The sequence below is a fragment of the Dasypus novemcinctus genome, chromosome 10 (genome assembly GCF_030445035.2).
Source record: "Dasypus novemcinctus isolate mDasNov1 chromosome 10, mDasNov1.1.hap2, whole genome shotgun sequence".
NCBI classification, from domain to species: domain Eukaryota; kingdom Metazoa; phylum Chordata; class Mammalia; order Cingulata; family Dasypodidae; genus Dasypus; species Dasypus novemcinctus.
In genome coordinates this window covers 49,784,091-49,798,184 of record NC_080682.1, presented here as the reverse complement: position 1 = coordinate 49,798,184, position 14,094 = coordinate 49,784,091, and positions in this window count along the sequence as shown.

Sequence of the window (14,094 nt, the reverse complement as noted above, 5' to 3'; positions counted from 1 at the left end):
AATAAAATTAGATCATATTGATATGGCCATAAGTGGGCCAGGGTGTGGCAGAACACAAAGGATCTGTTTTTATTGATGGTCACACATTACGGAGATCTCTAAATATGTTAGTTAAATCAGATTGAATAATACTGCAATTTTTCTTTACAAAGTGAGTCAAGGCCATCTGACACATACCATTAAATTGAAATTTTGGAGTGTTTTTATTTATGCTAGATGGAAACTGGAATGTTTATTTTTTGTTTCATCATTCCTGGGTGAGTTGATGATTTGGCCTATTTTTGTGTGAGTGTGAAAGTGTGCATGTGAGAAAGAGAGGGACCGCGTGCCTCTAGGAGAAACTAAAATTGGAAAATTCATATCTGTGTTAGACTGGGGTTACCATTTCTTCTATCTATTTCCTGACTCATTTCCATCAGGCCTCTATTGCAACAACTGTCACAGCAGCAACATTTTCTGTATAGCAAAAAGATTTCCCAATTCACTTATTTCAAGAATATCTGACTTCTAAGCTAACAAAAAATGGGTACAATCTCGTGGCCGACTGCAATCGTATCATGGAGAAATTTAGTTTAACAATAAACATAGTTTAGAAAGAAACTACAGTACCTAGACTTGGCTTTCCTGATGCCAAACAATCTGTATGCACGTGTAGATATCTATTGTTTCTGCCTGCCCAAAATAGATCCTTTTTCTTCTGGAAATTACACTCTTATGTCCCTTTGGTGACCCACTCCTTTCTCATCTTAGTCCCTTTAAATAATCCTCCTTTTAATTGAAGTTCCATTGGGGGCAGAGGATCAGGCCTAGCCAAAAAGTATATTATCTCACATCACAGTCCTATGTCATCCACTGAAATTCAGTCCCAGGCCTCTTGCTAGAACCACTGGAAAGTAAGGCCTTCTTTCGCCTGGGATAGCTGATATGGTAAGATACTGACTGAATGCCGATGGCCACCTTATTATCTTGGCAAAGCAAGGAAAGAGCCTGGCTTGAGATTGGTAATGAGAGAAAGGACAGACCAGGTTCTATGACACTGAGTACCTGGACTCAACCATACCTGAAGAAAATTACATTGTCATGCTTTTCAGTTACGTGAGTTAATCAATTCCATTTTTTGGTTTAAGGCAATGTGAGGTACTTTTAATTTTCACATGAAATTGAGTCCTGATGAGTTCAGGTTATATTTCATAAATAGTCATTTACCTTAGAAAATATTTAGAGTTTGGAGGGGCACCAATTGCCTGGCACTCCTGGCCTTTCTTAGCTGCTTCACTAACTTCCCCATAGAGGAGGAAGAGGGAATTAATCAGATTGGTGACGTGCAAAGGAAAATCTGGCTGTGTGTTCTCTCTCCTTTCATTTGATAGTCAGCCTGCCCTCAGAAAGCCAGTGCTCTTTATCTAGATCTTACAGTAAGTTTAGTAGGCAAGACTTTTCCCTTACATTGTAAGGCTGCAATTTCCCAGTACGAATTTTACTGGGTACATAAAGCTGTCTATTCTGGGATTTAGGAAGGCATACTTGCCTAAAGATATAAACCACATACTTGGTATAAACATTATCTGTGTTAAGGTGATGTTTTCACTATACTTACCTTACTTTGTATCAGACCTTTAATTGGATCAGAACCCAAGCAAGTAAGAGGGGTGCTATCTATTGCTTCCCCACCCCCTACCAAATACCAACCAGATGGTATGCATAATTAGCAAAACCATTACATTTTTAGGGAATACCAGTGAATTTACTTTACCTGGAATACAGGGCACAATTGAAAGAGTAGAAGAGTTGAAGCTAGACATGTAGTCACGGGACATATTATGAAAGGTCTTCCATGAGCTATCAAGAGGTTGGGACTTTTTTGTATATGTAATGTAGAGCCATTGAACATTTTAAAATATAGATAGTTAGATATTTTCCAAAGAATACTCTGGTATGAGGATGGAGAATGAAATGGAGGGTGATAGATCTGTATCTGACTCTCTAAATTTAAGAGTTCTGGATTTCACATTTGCTGGTTCATGAGTCATAGTTGAAGCCACAGGTATAGGTGAGATTTATTAGGATACATTATTAAATTACTATTTATCGAGTTTATTCAATAAGCCAAGTACCATTCTGAATGCTGGATCTTCTTTTAGGATCTGGGCCATAGACCTCCAAGTTAAGGGGCAAGCAGAGGAAGGTAGGCATAATGGAGATTGGATTGGAATAGCTAAGGGACCAAGAGAAGGAGCTTGGAGAATGGGGCCTTGAAAGTGCAGGGAAAAGTTTCAAAAAGGGGGAGTGGTCAAGTGTGTCAAATATCACAAAAGGATTAATAACTTAATAAATAAAAATTGTTATAAGGATTGGTGAGGAAGCCAATACTAATTCCAAATTAGAATGGCAAATTTTGAAGAAAGGTCAAGGGAATCTGTATGAAGGAACAAAGAATGTTTGTTAAGAGAAAAGACTGAACAAGGGGTTATATTTCTTTAGCCATTGAAGTTCCAGTGTGAGTACACCTGGCAAAGAGAGGGAGAAAATAGTCCAAGGCAATGCTAGGTACAGCAAGGTCAGGAGAAATTGCTTAGCCATTTAGATGTGAGCAGGCTAGATTTCAAGACTAAGGAGATACAGCAGATCTTTCTCCACACCTACTGAATGGCTAAGAAATGCCAGGAACAAATGAAGGGGTAATCTCTCTACCTCATTATCCTCCTCTGTAATATGGGATACTAGTAGCCCAAATATCTTAGTGGTGGATTATTGAGTCGATACATGTAAAGCCCTCAGAACAGTGCCTGCGTCACAGTAAGTGTTAGCTGTTACTATTATCATTAAGATAACACCCAGAATATTTGTCTATTTTGTATGTTATAAAAGAAGTCATAAATCTTATAAAAACTGAGGAGCTATGATATCACTTATGTCATTATTATTCAAGAATATGATTATATCTGAGAATAACATTTAATGATTTTTAAAAATTAATCTTCAGCATTTAGGGCAATTTCAAGTCCTAAAGTTAAACGTAGAATTATATAATAAGCCAGAATGTATTAGTTAATATAAGGGCTTTTATGCTGTATACTACGCATTATAGATTCTAACTATAGAACCTGTAATTTTCCCATTTTACTTTTCATTAATTCAGGGAAAGACAGATTGTGGGGGTAGAAGGCATAATGGGTTCTGACATGAACCTAACTGACATGTGTGGTTCTTTGGGGAAATAAAAAAATAATAATCCAAATTATTTTAAAGGGTTTCTCTTAGCGATGTGTTGTTCTCACCAGCAAATCCTTTCTCTGCAACCAAATAGCTATGTGGGAAAGTTACATGAATTCTGGGCTTAATAGGAAGTTTCAGACATTTTTTGTGTCATTAATTCATCATATCTCCTTCAAGACAGCAGATGAGAGTAAGCCTGTCTATGGTCTCAAATACACCTGGTGGATAGCATGTGCAATAAAAGCAATCATTTAGAAAACAAAATCAAAACTCTAAAAACAGATGCTCATCACCAGTCCACTGATAACTCCAGCCATAGTCTATCTAAAGACAAGTGACAAAATCCCACCACATAAGACATGTTCCAGTCAAAATACATAGACCTTAGTAAGTGTTGAATATTGAGAGGTTTCAGTAATACCAAAAGTCTCTTATACTTCTGTCTCTTGAAAACTGCTCTGTCCTAAATTTAATCTCTAGTAAGAGTATAATGTATGAATAATGAGTCTCATGATTATTCTTTAACTTCGAGCTGAGCAGCCTGCCTTTGGCAATCTGCATGGACACATATGGATGCAGCACCATGTAAATATCTACAATTACTTGGCAACCCTGGTGGAACCATAGAAACAAAGTGCCCAAGACTGCAAAGGATCTCCATAAATGCATGTTAAAATATTGAATAAATCTAGATGTGGCATGATATAGAGACTAGGAAGATCACAGAATTTGAAGCCATTCCAACTTAAAATTAACGACCAGCTTGCACTAATTCCAAGTACATTGTTTTGGGAAAATTTTGCCTACTCTCTGAGCCTATTCCCTTATCTGTAAAATGGGGATTATTTTGGATTTGCTGTGAGGCTAAGAGATATGGATGTCTATTTTATTCTTCATTCTAACTTTCAAAACCAATTCTAGTAACCATAAACAAAGGGGAGGGTGGATAACCTTCTCGTGCTGGGATTTGAAGCTGGCTTTCAATTAAAGACAGATAAATGTCAAGATTACCTTCAACCTCTTCACCTTTCTGTGCACCCGCTTGCTGCTCCATTCTCTTTTACTAGAGACTCACAATTCTGAAGTTTACTTACTACACTTCAAAGACCTTCAGAGACTTATTAGCAGTTTCTCCATCTTCAACTCCATTTTCATGGGAGAGAGAATCTAGATGTCTCAGTTTGGATAAGATGTCCACCCTGATGCAATTTGCTATGACCAGAGAACAGATTTGTATATTTAAAAAGTGACCATTAAAAAAACTGTAGATCAGTCTGGGGATGGCATTTTCGGTGGAGAATCACTGTGAACTGAAGAGATGTACTAACATTTTTCAGTGAACCTCTACGTTTTTCTTCAAAAAGCATCCGAGACAGAGACAGCATATGTAATTTACCTGACATGGAGCCTGGAAAATAGCAAGCATTTGACAAGAAGCCACATCATTACAGAGATGAAGATATAAGGATAACCCTCATGACTGCCCTCATTGACCCATCTTTCCCTGAGCCCTCTTTTGCAATTTAGATTGGGGGCTTGTACTAAGAACAGTGAAGAGAGGCAGGCACCAGGCCTGAGGAACTTCACTGCCACACAGAGGAAGTCCATCCTGCCTTGTTCCTCACTCCTTCATGCCCCCAAACATTGGCCTCTACAAAGAATTCCTTTCTTAAGGAATGAGGCAATTATGCTATGTTTTGCAACTCAGAAAGAGGTGTTCTTTTTATGCAATTCTCACAGTAAATTAATCCTGTCTTTCTAGGCAGGTAGAACTCCAAATTTGGAGCAATTCCATGTTCAGGAGTCTTTTCATAAAAAACATCTCAAAGAGTTTTTCAAAAGGGGCATTAGTGTTCTGAGCCCACATCCCACAACTGGGAAAAATGAATCAAAGAGTGAACCGGAAGTTGATCTACGGACAAGACATAGAGATCAGGTTGGCCTTCTCGACCTAAAATGGGCACCCAACGATTTAGCCCAAAGCAAGTAGAAATTCTAATATAATGAGGATTACACATCCATTAACAATAAAGTAAAAAAAAACAAACAAATCGCCTGTGTTATATCACCCAGTTGTTTTAGATAAAATACAGATAGGATGAAACAAAAAAAGCACTGGATTTAACAATAAATATGAATTTTTGGCCTGGCTTCACTATCTTCACGTTTGAACTTGTACAAGCTTTTTCTTTCTTGCTTCTTTTTCTCATATGAAACAAAAAGAGGGATTTGTGTTTTAAAATTTCTACTGCTCTTCTCAATCTAAATATTATGTTACATTGACTAAAGAATGAATTTGAAGGCTTTGAACACTTTTTATTTATTTTGATAAAAATTAATATATTGATGTCATGGCGAATTGAGAAAATACGGACATATATACATAACAATAAAAATAAATCAAATTTTATCTGCCAGCCTGTCCTGAATCCAATGTTATTGTTTTGCGGTTATTCTTTCTAGCCTTTTTGTTTCTTTGCATGAATATGTGATATGTTTTACAAAAGCTGCCCTATATCATGTATAAAGTTTTCACATATCTCTTTTATTTACATCATGAACATATACAGAATGTTTGTCAGATGTGCTGCCACCAGCATCTTTTGAGCACCTTAAACTATAGTGGAGGAAATTCTCACATTATGAGACCTGCTGCCCCAAGGTAGAAGCAGACTCAATTTTCCAGACTCCTTAGCAACTAGGACATGGACCAGGCTCCACCAATAATATGCACCGGATGCTTCAGTTTTCAGTTTGGAAAAGAATGGCATAAGGAAAGAGATACTCTATAGAATGTATTTCTAATACTGGCAGAACATGTCCAAGAGGCATGGAACTTTCAGGAACAGCAGTGGTAGAGGCTTTGTGCTAGGGCTCACTCTCAAAATCCAAGGGAAAAACTTTCAGTCCTGTGCTAAGGAATGGGGGCATTATGTCTGCACCAATAACACAGTGTGATTGGGTATATTTATATTTCCTCACTATATGGCCTTATGTCATAATTACCTGAGTCTCCTAGAGATTTTGTGTGCTGATATCCTTTAATAAATTCCCTTTGTGGTTTAAATAACCACGAGGTTTCTGTTTGCTTGTGATTTTTTTGTAACTGAAACCTCTGAGTGATACCAGTATACTACTTTGTTAATAAATTTTCATTAAAAATGCCATCCTTTAAGCAATAAAATATGTAACATATACATATAACAATATGCATTTAACTGCAATTTTCTTCCAAACATTTAAGTACTTATCTCGATCACATAAACTGAAAAATGCTCTTCCTCCTGAATTTAGACCCTATTTGTCAGAGGCTAGGCTTTGTTTCTCAGCCTTACATCGTGTTCTATTAGATGTAGAGTCTGTAGTCAGTACAACACTTTTAAGTAGAATAGCCTCAAATGTGGGGTTTGATATGTGGAAAGGGAAATACCCCCATCACTCTCCCTTGCCCAAGGAGCATAGGCTATTTGCACCTGCTTATTCTTACAAATAGTCACGTCCTTTAACGGATTAGTAAGGTTTCATGTTGTATCAGCAGTCAGTTCTTTTTGGATGGGGGTAATCTAAGAACAATCTAAATTCTAGACATTAGTAATTCAGGATTGGTTAGAAAATGATAGTCTGGATAATGACTCTTCAACTTTGGCAGCTCCTGCATTACACAATCTAAGATGTAAATGGAAAAACTGCAGCTGACATCCCAATTTGCTGCTTTCATCTTGAGTGATTTTTCCTCTTTTCTTTCCATGCCAAGTGGGCTTCCCCAGAAACTTTCCTTTCATTCTGTCGGATAATCCTTTCCAACTGCAGGAAGCCTGGAGATGTGTGAAACCTCCCTTAGCAATCAATCTTTGAACAAGTTGATCGCTACTGACTGTGACCCTCCTTTTCACAGCAAGCTGTCCTTCAGCTGCCTTGTATTTACCAACACTAACTTCTGTTTTGGTGTTGCATTCTAATAGGAAATCTTCTGCCATGTCTTGGCATCTCTGACTGGGTGCAAGATTGTGCAAATAGCTTCAAATACCACCCTTCAAAAGCATAGAGAACAAGATGCTCAATCCACATTGCATCTGAAAATCAAAATGGAGGGCCCTCAGTCCACCTGCATTGTCCTAACTTTAAAAATTATACTGTAATTTATTTATTCAAGTGTGGGGTCGGGGAGGGGAGGGGAGCAGGGGGTATGACCTAACAGCAGGATTATCTATAACAGAGAGAAGCAGAACTTTTAGCTCCAGGCTTTTCTATAAATGAAGGTGTTCCCATGCAGGTTCTATTTTAAACATCTGATTATCTCAGTTAATATGATGACCTCAGAATGTAGGCTGTACACTAATTTGTGGCCTGGTTCAATTACATACATTTAGCAGTTATAATATTTAGCACTGTAAGTGTAGGACAGAATAAAATGGCAACAGATTGAAAACTCCATTTCAACAGGTAAATCTTTGAAAAGATCTCTAAGATTTCTGGTAACTCCTTTCTTCATAAAAAAATACTGCAGATGTATACTGCCCATTCAGAACTAGAAACCTTTAAAAAAAGGAATGCTCTATCTATCTAGTTTACACATACAATTGAATTTCTTGTAGAAGCCAGAAGAGGGCAGAAGATGCTGTACATAGGACCATATTTGCATTAAAAGTTCCTTTAAATAGAGAACCAAAACTCTATTTCAGAGAAAGTGAAGGTACTTTTAGTGTAGCTAGTTTTGAGAGAACATGGCTCAGTTAGAATGGGGCACATTGGACCAAAGAGCAATTGTGTTTTATGTGTACTTCAGTCAACCCTCCTGACTTAACTTCTTTCTGAACCTCCTGACTTACTTCTTTCTGAACCTGTTTAATGAAAACAGTAAGAACCAACATTTATTCAGTAATTATATCTACTTTACATTAGTTATCTTGCTTAAACTTGCAGACGTGCAGTTCTATTATTGTTTCCATTTTAAAGATACAGAAAGTGGAGCTTGGAGAGGTCATGGAGCAGTGTGAGACAGCTGAAAAACAGAGTGCTTCCTTTTAAACCCAGGCAGGGCAGTGGGACTCCGAAGTCCACACCCTCATCCACTGCAAATATGGTGCAAAATATTGACTGTTTCATCATTCTAACATTACCAAGTAAAATGACATACTTTTCAGAGTTTCAATCTTTTGTTCTTTAACTTTTTATTGTGGTAACATACATGCAATTCAAAATTTCCCATTTTTTAATAACTCAATTGTACGCTTCAATGATACTAATTATACTCACAATGTTGGGCTATCATTACCCTATCCATTACTGAATCTTTTTTTTACTACCCAAACAGAAACTCTGATTAAGCAATAGTGCCCCAAATTCCATCCCTACCCCTTTCTTACTGGATTTTATCTAGGTTCTTGGCTATGCTGCCGAAATGAATCTCAAGAGCATGCGGGGTGAGTTAGGCCAGTAATTTATGCAGGCAGGAAGGAATGAGAAATGGGAGAAAATAACAGATGAAGGGTCCTAGGTAAAGAGGAAGGGGCTGAAAAGTGATAAAGTGGGCTGATTTCCAGGCTACAGTTCCTCATTATAAATTACAAATGCCCAGGTTTACTTGCACGGTCACATGGCAGAGGAAAAACGGCAGTATAGAGAGGGCAAGAATGGGTCCAGAGGCAAGAGAGCCGAGAGCTCGAGAGCTCGAGGTGCTCTTAGGCCTAAGTGTGCCTTTTGAAACTGTTAATTATTCCACCCTTTGCTAATGGCAGGGGAGGGATTCCAGGTGTTTGCTGTTTTGATTGATTACCCCACCCATCAATTTCCCATGAAGGCCCAGTGATAAAGTCCTTGGGGAATATCGGGGCTTCTGGCTTCCAGAAGTCTTTGTTCTGAAAAGCAGAATCTTGGGGGTGGGGGTCCTCCAGCAGTCATCTTGGGGGTTACTGAGGTCCACATGGTCTCTCCGCCAGGTTCCAGATCTGTCTATTGATTCCCTATCTATTAGCCTGCTTCACCTTGGTAATCTGTAGTCTACTTTCTTTCTCTATGAATTTGCATACTTTAGGTGTTTCATACATGTAGAGCCATAAACTATTTGTCCTTTTGTGATCAGATCCTCATTCTTAATCCTCTAAATGAACTGATCCTTTTTATCTAACTCTGAGGTGGTTCGTTAAAAAAGCTGTGTTAAACAAGCAAACAAAAACATGACTTCAAGTCAACATTGGACACTGAGCCTATTGTAAGTAGCTGTGAAGACTGCAAAGATTCACTGGAGCCCACCCACCCCCAACCCCAACTTTCCATCTCACCAGCAACACAGTGTTTTTTTCTTGGAGCTCCTGATCTTAGCACCACCACTCTGTGTCCTTCTGCATTCTTCTCATTTCTTTGTGATAGAATGACTCTCAGTTAACTGCCGGCTTGCCTGGACCAGATATATGAATTCTCAGCTTTTGGTACCATTCATAACTGCAACATTCGCATTTGAAGAAAGACCAATCCCTTTATAGTTTATAGTTAAGGGGGAAAAAAACTGATCTGAGGCAGATATGTAGTTGCCAGTAGGGAGGGAGATGGCAGGGACAGCAAATAGAGAAGTTTCTTGGTATAGCTGACTTTGACTATGGTTAGGCTGACCCTGATAAAACAGCATATCCAGATCTGAGCTTTGTTTTTACAAACTTAGAAAAGAGCTTTCCTTCTTTGCTAGAGGATCTGGGTTGGCATCTAGAGGTGAGAACCATCTATTTGAGATCAGGTGCCTGTAAAAAGATATATTTGACCTGAATCTGAGGGAACTGATCACCTGGCTATAACAAAAGTTGGAAATGGGAAGTCAAAGTTGTTCATGAAACTTTGCCGAATTGGACTCTGTAATTATGCTCTATATCTATAATACACCCACTCATATTCAGTCAATAGCTGAGATTCCCAGCATCATAGTTAACCAGCATTATGCTCTGTGTCATAGTCATTATGCAGTGACCTGTTTGGAGATGGATAAGGCAATGAGGCTAGTCCTAAAGACAAGTTCAGCAATAAGAAAGGGGGAGGGGGCCATGGTGAGAGAGAAAAGAAAAGCTCTTGTGTGTTTTCGAATCAACACAATATAAAATGAAAGTCAAAGGCCCTTAAATGAGCTATTGTATTCCTTTCATTTTTAATTATCCACTTTAATCATTTCACCATAACAATTTTATGCCATTGTATCTGGTTATTGTTTATCTTAATGCAGAAGATTAAAGAGAGACAGATGAATCCTAGAAGGGGGAGAGAAAGAGAGAAAAAAGTCAGAAAGAGGAGGAGGAGAGGAAGAGGCAGCAGCAGGGAGAGAATAGAGAAGATGAAGAGAAGAGATAAAGGAGGAAAAGATCAAAGGGCGTGGAAGAGGAGGCAAGCACAGAGGATTTATATATACCTAAATGTATGCAAAAACTTGGAACAACTGTGGCACACAGTAAGCATTCCATCAATGGCGGTGGTATTATTATTATTATTGTTAGCTTCCAGCTCCTATAACCTTTAATGATACTAAAAACTCTATAGAAATCTATTTCCCCTTGCACAGCAAAAGAAAAACCAAATAATTTTGTTGAAATGTAAATGCACCATATTAAATGCCGAGGCATATGAATTAGCATAAGCAATGTCTCTCCACAAAATTGGCACTCAATATCTCTCAGCATATAATCTTTACCATCAAAGGAATGAGCTACCTAAAATAAGCACATTAGTCAGCTATCAGAGACAAGCAATGTTAATATGTGCAGCAAGCTACAAATTATCCAACAACCATAACACATGTTTTTTTAGAAGAAAATAGAGTAGAGAAAATCAGGCTTTGGTGGTACAAGATTGAAGTAACAACCAGCTTCCAAAGACTATTCAGGAAAAGACTGAAATGACAACTCTGGAAAAGGCATTGGGAACTAAGGAGAAGTATTTTCCTTTCCCCACCTGAAACTGTGATAAGTAATACAAAGTTTATTTTACTAATTTAAGAAATTTAAGAAATTTTAAGATCTGGCACTATTTCAGATATCATGCCCATCTTTCTAATATAAGAACTAACATTTTCCAGGACAAAAGAATTGACAGTTCTAGTATTGGCCACCACTACCCACTCTCTCCTTAACCAGGGCAAGGGATTTGCTAGAATAATTTTATAATTATAGAAATTTAAAGCAGGGAAAAACTCTCAGTGATCATATCTTCTAATATTCTCATTTTTTTTAAAGACGGAAAAACCTAACTTTAAAAGACCTATGCAAGTGTATGTTTCTAGTTAGTAGCAGAATTAGAATTAAAGTCTACAGTCAATCATTAAGTCCTGTTAATTCTAGCTTTATTTTGTCACTCATCAGCCCTGTGCACACTGTTGTGTGGCTGAGTCTATGCTTTAGTTTCTTCTTGCCTTGAATATACAACATAATCCCATCTTAACCTCTTGCAATCTGCTGCCCCTTCTCCAGTTTCTACCCACAGGTCCAAGTACTTTTCTTTAAGCACATATCTAGTCTTAGCCCTCCCACCAGTGGAAATACTTTATTACTCCACAAAGTACTTAATATGCAGTCAGAATTATTTAACATGGCAGTCAAGGACTTACACATTACATACCCTGCTAACTGCTTCCCCACCAACATTCTCACATTTCTCCCACCCTCCATCATTTCTGAACTACATGCATTACCGCCACAAGCCAGCCCTCTTGCTCCTGAGTCTTTTTGACTGGTACTTTGCTCTCTCTGACACAGAACCTCTTCCCAACTTAGCTCAAATTGAGACCTCCAAGTACAGAAGCCCCTTCTTTCTTATCACACTGACTAGCTTGGGTTCTGGCCTTTGTGCTCCCATGCATTTCTTTTAAGGAATTGGTCAAACCCAAGTCAGACCCAAAGAGGCTATTAAACCTCTTTGATTCTTTCTTTTTCCCTCTAAACTGTCAGCTCCTTGAGGGTAGAAGCCATGTCTTATTCATCTTTATCTTCCCCAGGCCTAGAAAGAAGCTGGGTACACAGTGATATTTCAATAGCTACTTTTAATCAAATCCCTGGCTCCTAACTCCCAGGCCTGTGATATTTCTGGTGTCCCACCCTATCATCCTAGCACTTAATTATCTACTATTTGCTTCACATGGATTAGTCACAGCTCATCAATTATGTGATAAGCAACTTGAGAGCAAAGATAGCGTTTTACTCATCTTTCTTATCTCCTTTAGTGCAAAGCTTATAACAGGCATGTGGTATTGCTAAAGGAGTTTTGAAAAATGTTTTTGCCCAGCCAATGACACTTTATTTATATAAAATCTTAGGGAGAACAGAATATAAAAAAGAGAGGCAAGAGAGAAAAGACCAAAAAAGGAGAGATGTTCTGGTTTAAATGGAGACTAGGGATTCCCATTCTTACCTCCAATTGCCCCTAAGATCCAGTCTCTAAAGCTGTATTTTTTTAAACCATGGGTCCATTAGTGGAGAGTGACAATTTATTGAGTTATGACTGCATTTAAAAAATGATAAAGAAAAAAACGTTTAATTCGTATCATATGTAGTAAGGATGGTATTGTTATGTGAAACTATTATTTGTTAATATGCAATTACATATGGCAATTTATTGTGTGTCCCAGTCAAAAAGGAATTGAAAAAACAAATTTGAAAGCCACCATTTTAACTTGCTTGGTAGAACACAGGTAAAAACATGGGGTATGGTGCAATTATTTCAAACTTTGGTGGATGTCAGAGAGACCTGAGGAGTTTGATGAAAATACAGAATCCCAGACCTGCTGCTATAGATTTGGATTCTTTAGGTATATGGTGGGACCAGACATCTTTACTTGTATTGAGCATGCCAAGTTATTGTGAAGTCCATGTAAGTCTGAAAACCATTGAGACAGTAGAAAGGCCACATACAACTGGAGTCCTAGGTCTGGAAGTAGTCTGAAATCTCCTCTGGCCCCCTGATAATTAAAAGATACTTTATGTTTGGATACCCCTGGGCTGGGTAACTCCAGAAATTCAAAGACCGATGGAATTCTGTGTCCCAATCACCTTTCACTTTGATTTTTGTGACCTAAGAAATTAAATTTGATCTTTCTTCCATATAACAGCCATTTATTATACACCTTGAATCAATTTTCTCACCCTTCAAGGTGATTAAAAGAGGTTCACAGGGGATCATGGTCAAATATATATGAATAAACACTGTAAAATATAAACTGTGATGTTGCAATGTTTATAATGTAATAGGAGTGCCATATTTTTTCACTAGTTGAGAGCTGATAAATCTGCTTCCTTCTTCCATTTCAGATGAAGCACTCCTCTTCCTTTCTCAATTAATGACTACATAAACACTAGAAAGCAGGGAACCTATTTTGCTCACCGTTTATCCATTTAGTATAGTGCTTGTCATTATGTAAATATCAGCAGCTTGAGTGAATCTACAAGACAAAACCGAAACCCCTCTAAATGTGTGATTTGTAGATAAAAGATATCCCTTTTGGTGGTTTCTCCCTTAGCTCAGTGCTCAATCCTTCAGTCTTACACTACCATCACTCTCCTCAATTGGTGCACAAATCTTGGAAGAGGTAATTTTAAGATGGATGTAGCTCTAAATAAGTGTTTCAGAGGTCCCCAATTTCCCAGCCATCATTAATGGTACTTTCAGTGGAAATGACATGAAATGACTCTCATTCACAATGATCTGAGCAGCTCTAAAATAAACTAAGCAGTCCAACCGAATACTGGGATGAACAAAAGCATTTCATGTATTTTCCCCAATCACGGGTAAAACTCAGATGTGCCAGCAAGAATTTACTGCTTGCCAAAAAAAAGTAGATAGATAAACATGCCCCTTAAACAGCTGAAACGGGAAATTCTAATTCTATGCCCCATCCAGGTTATCTTTCTG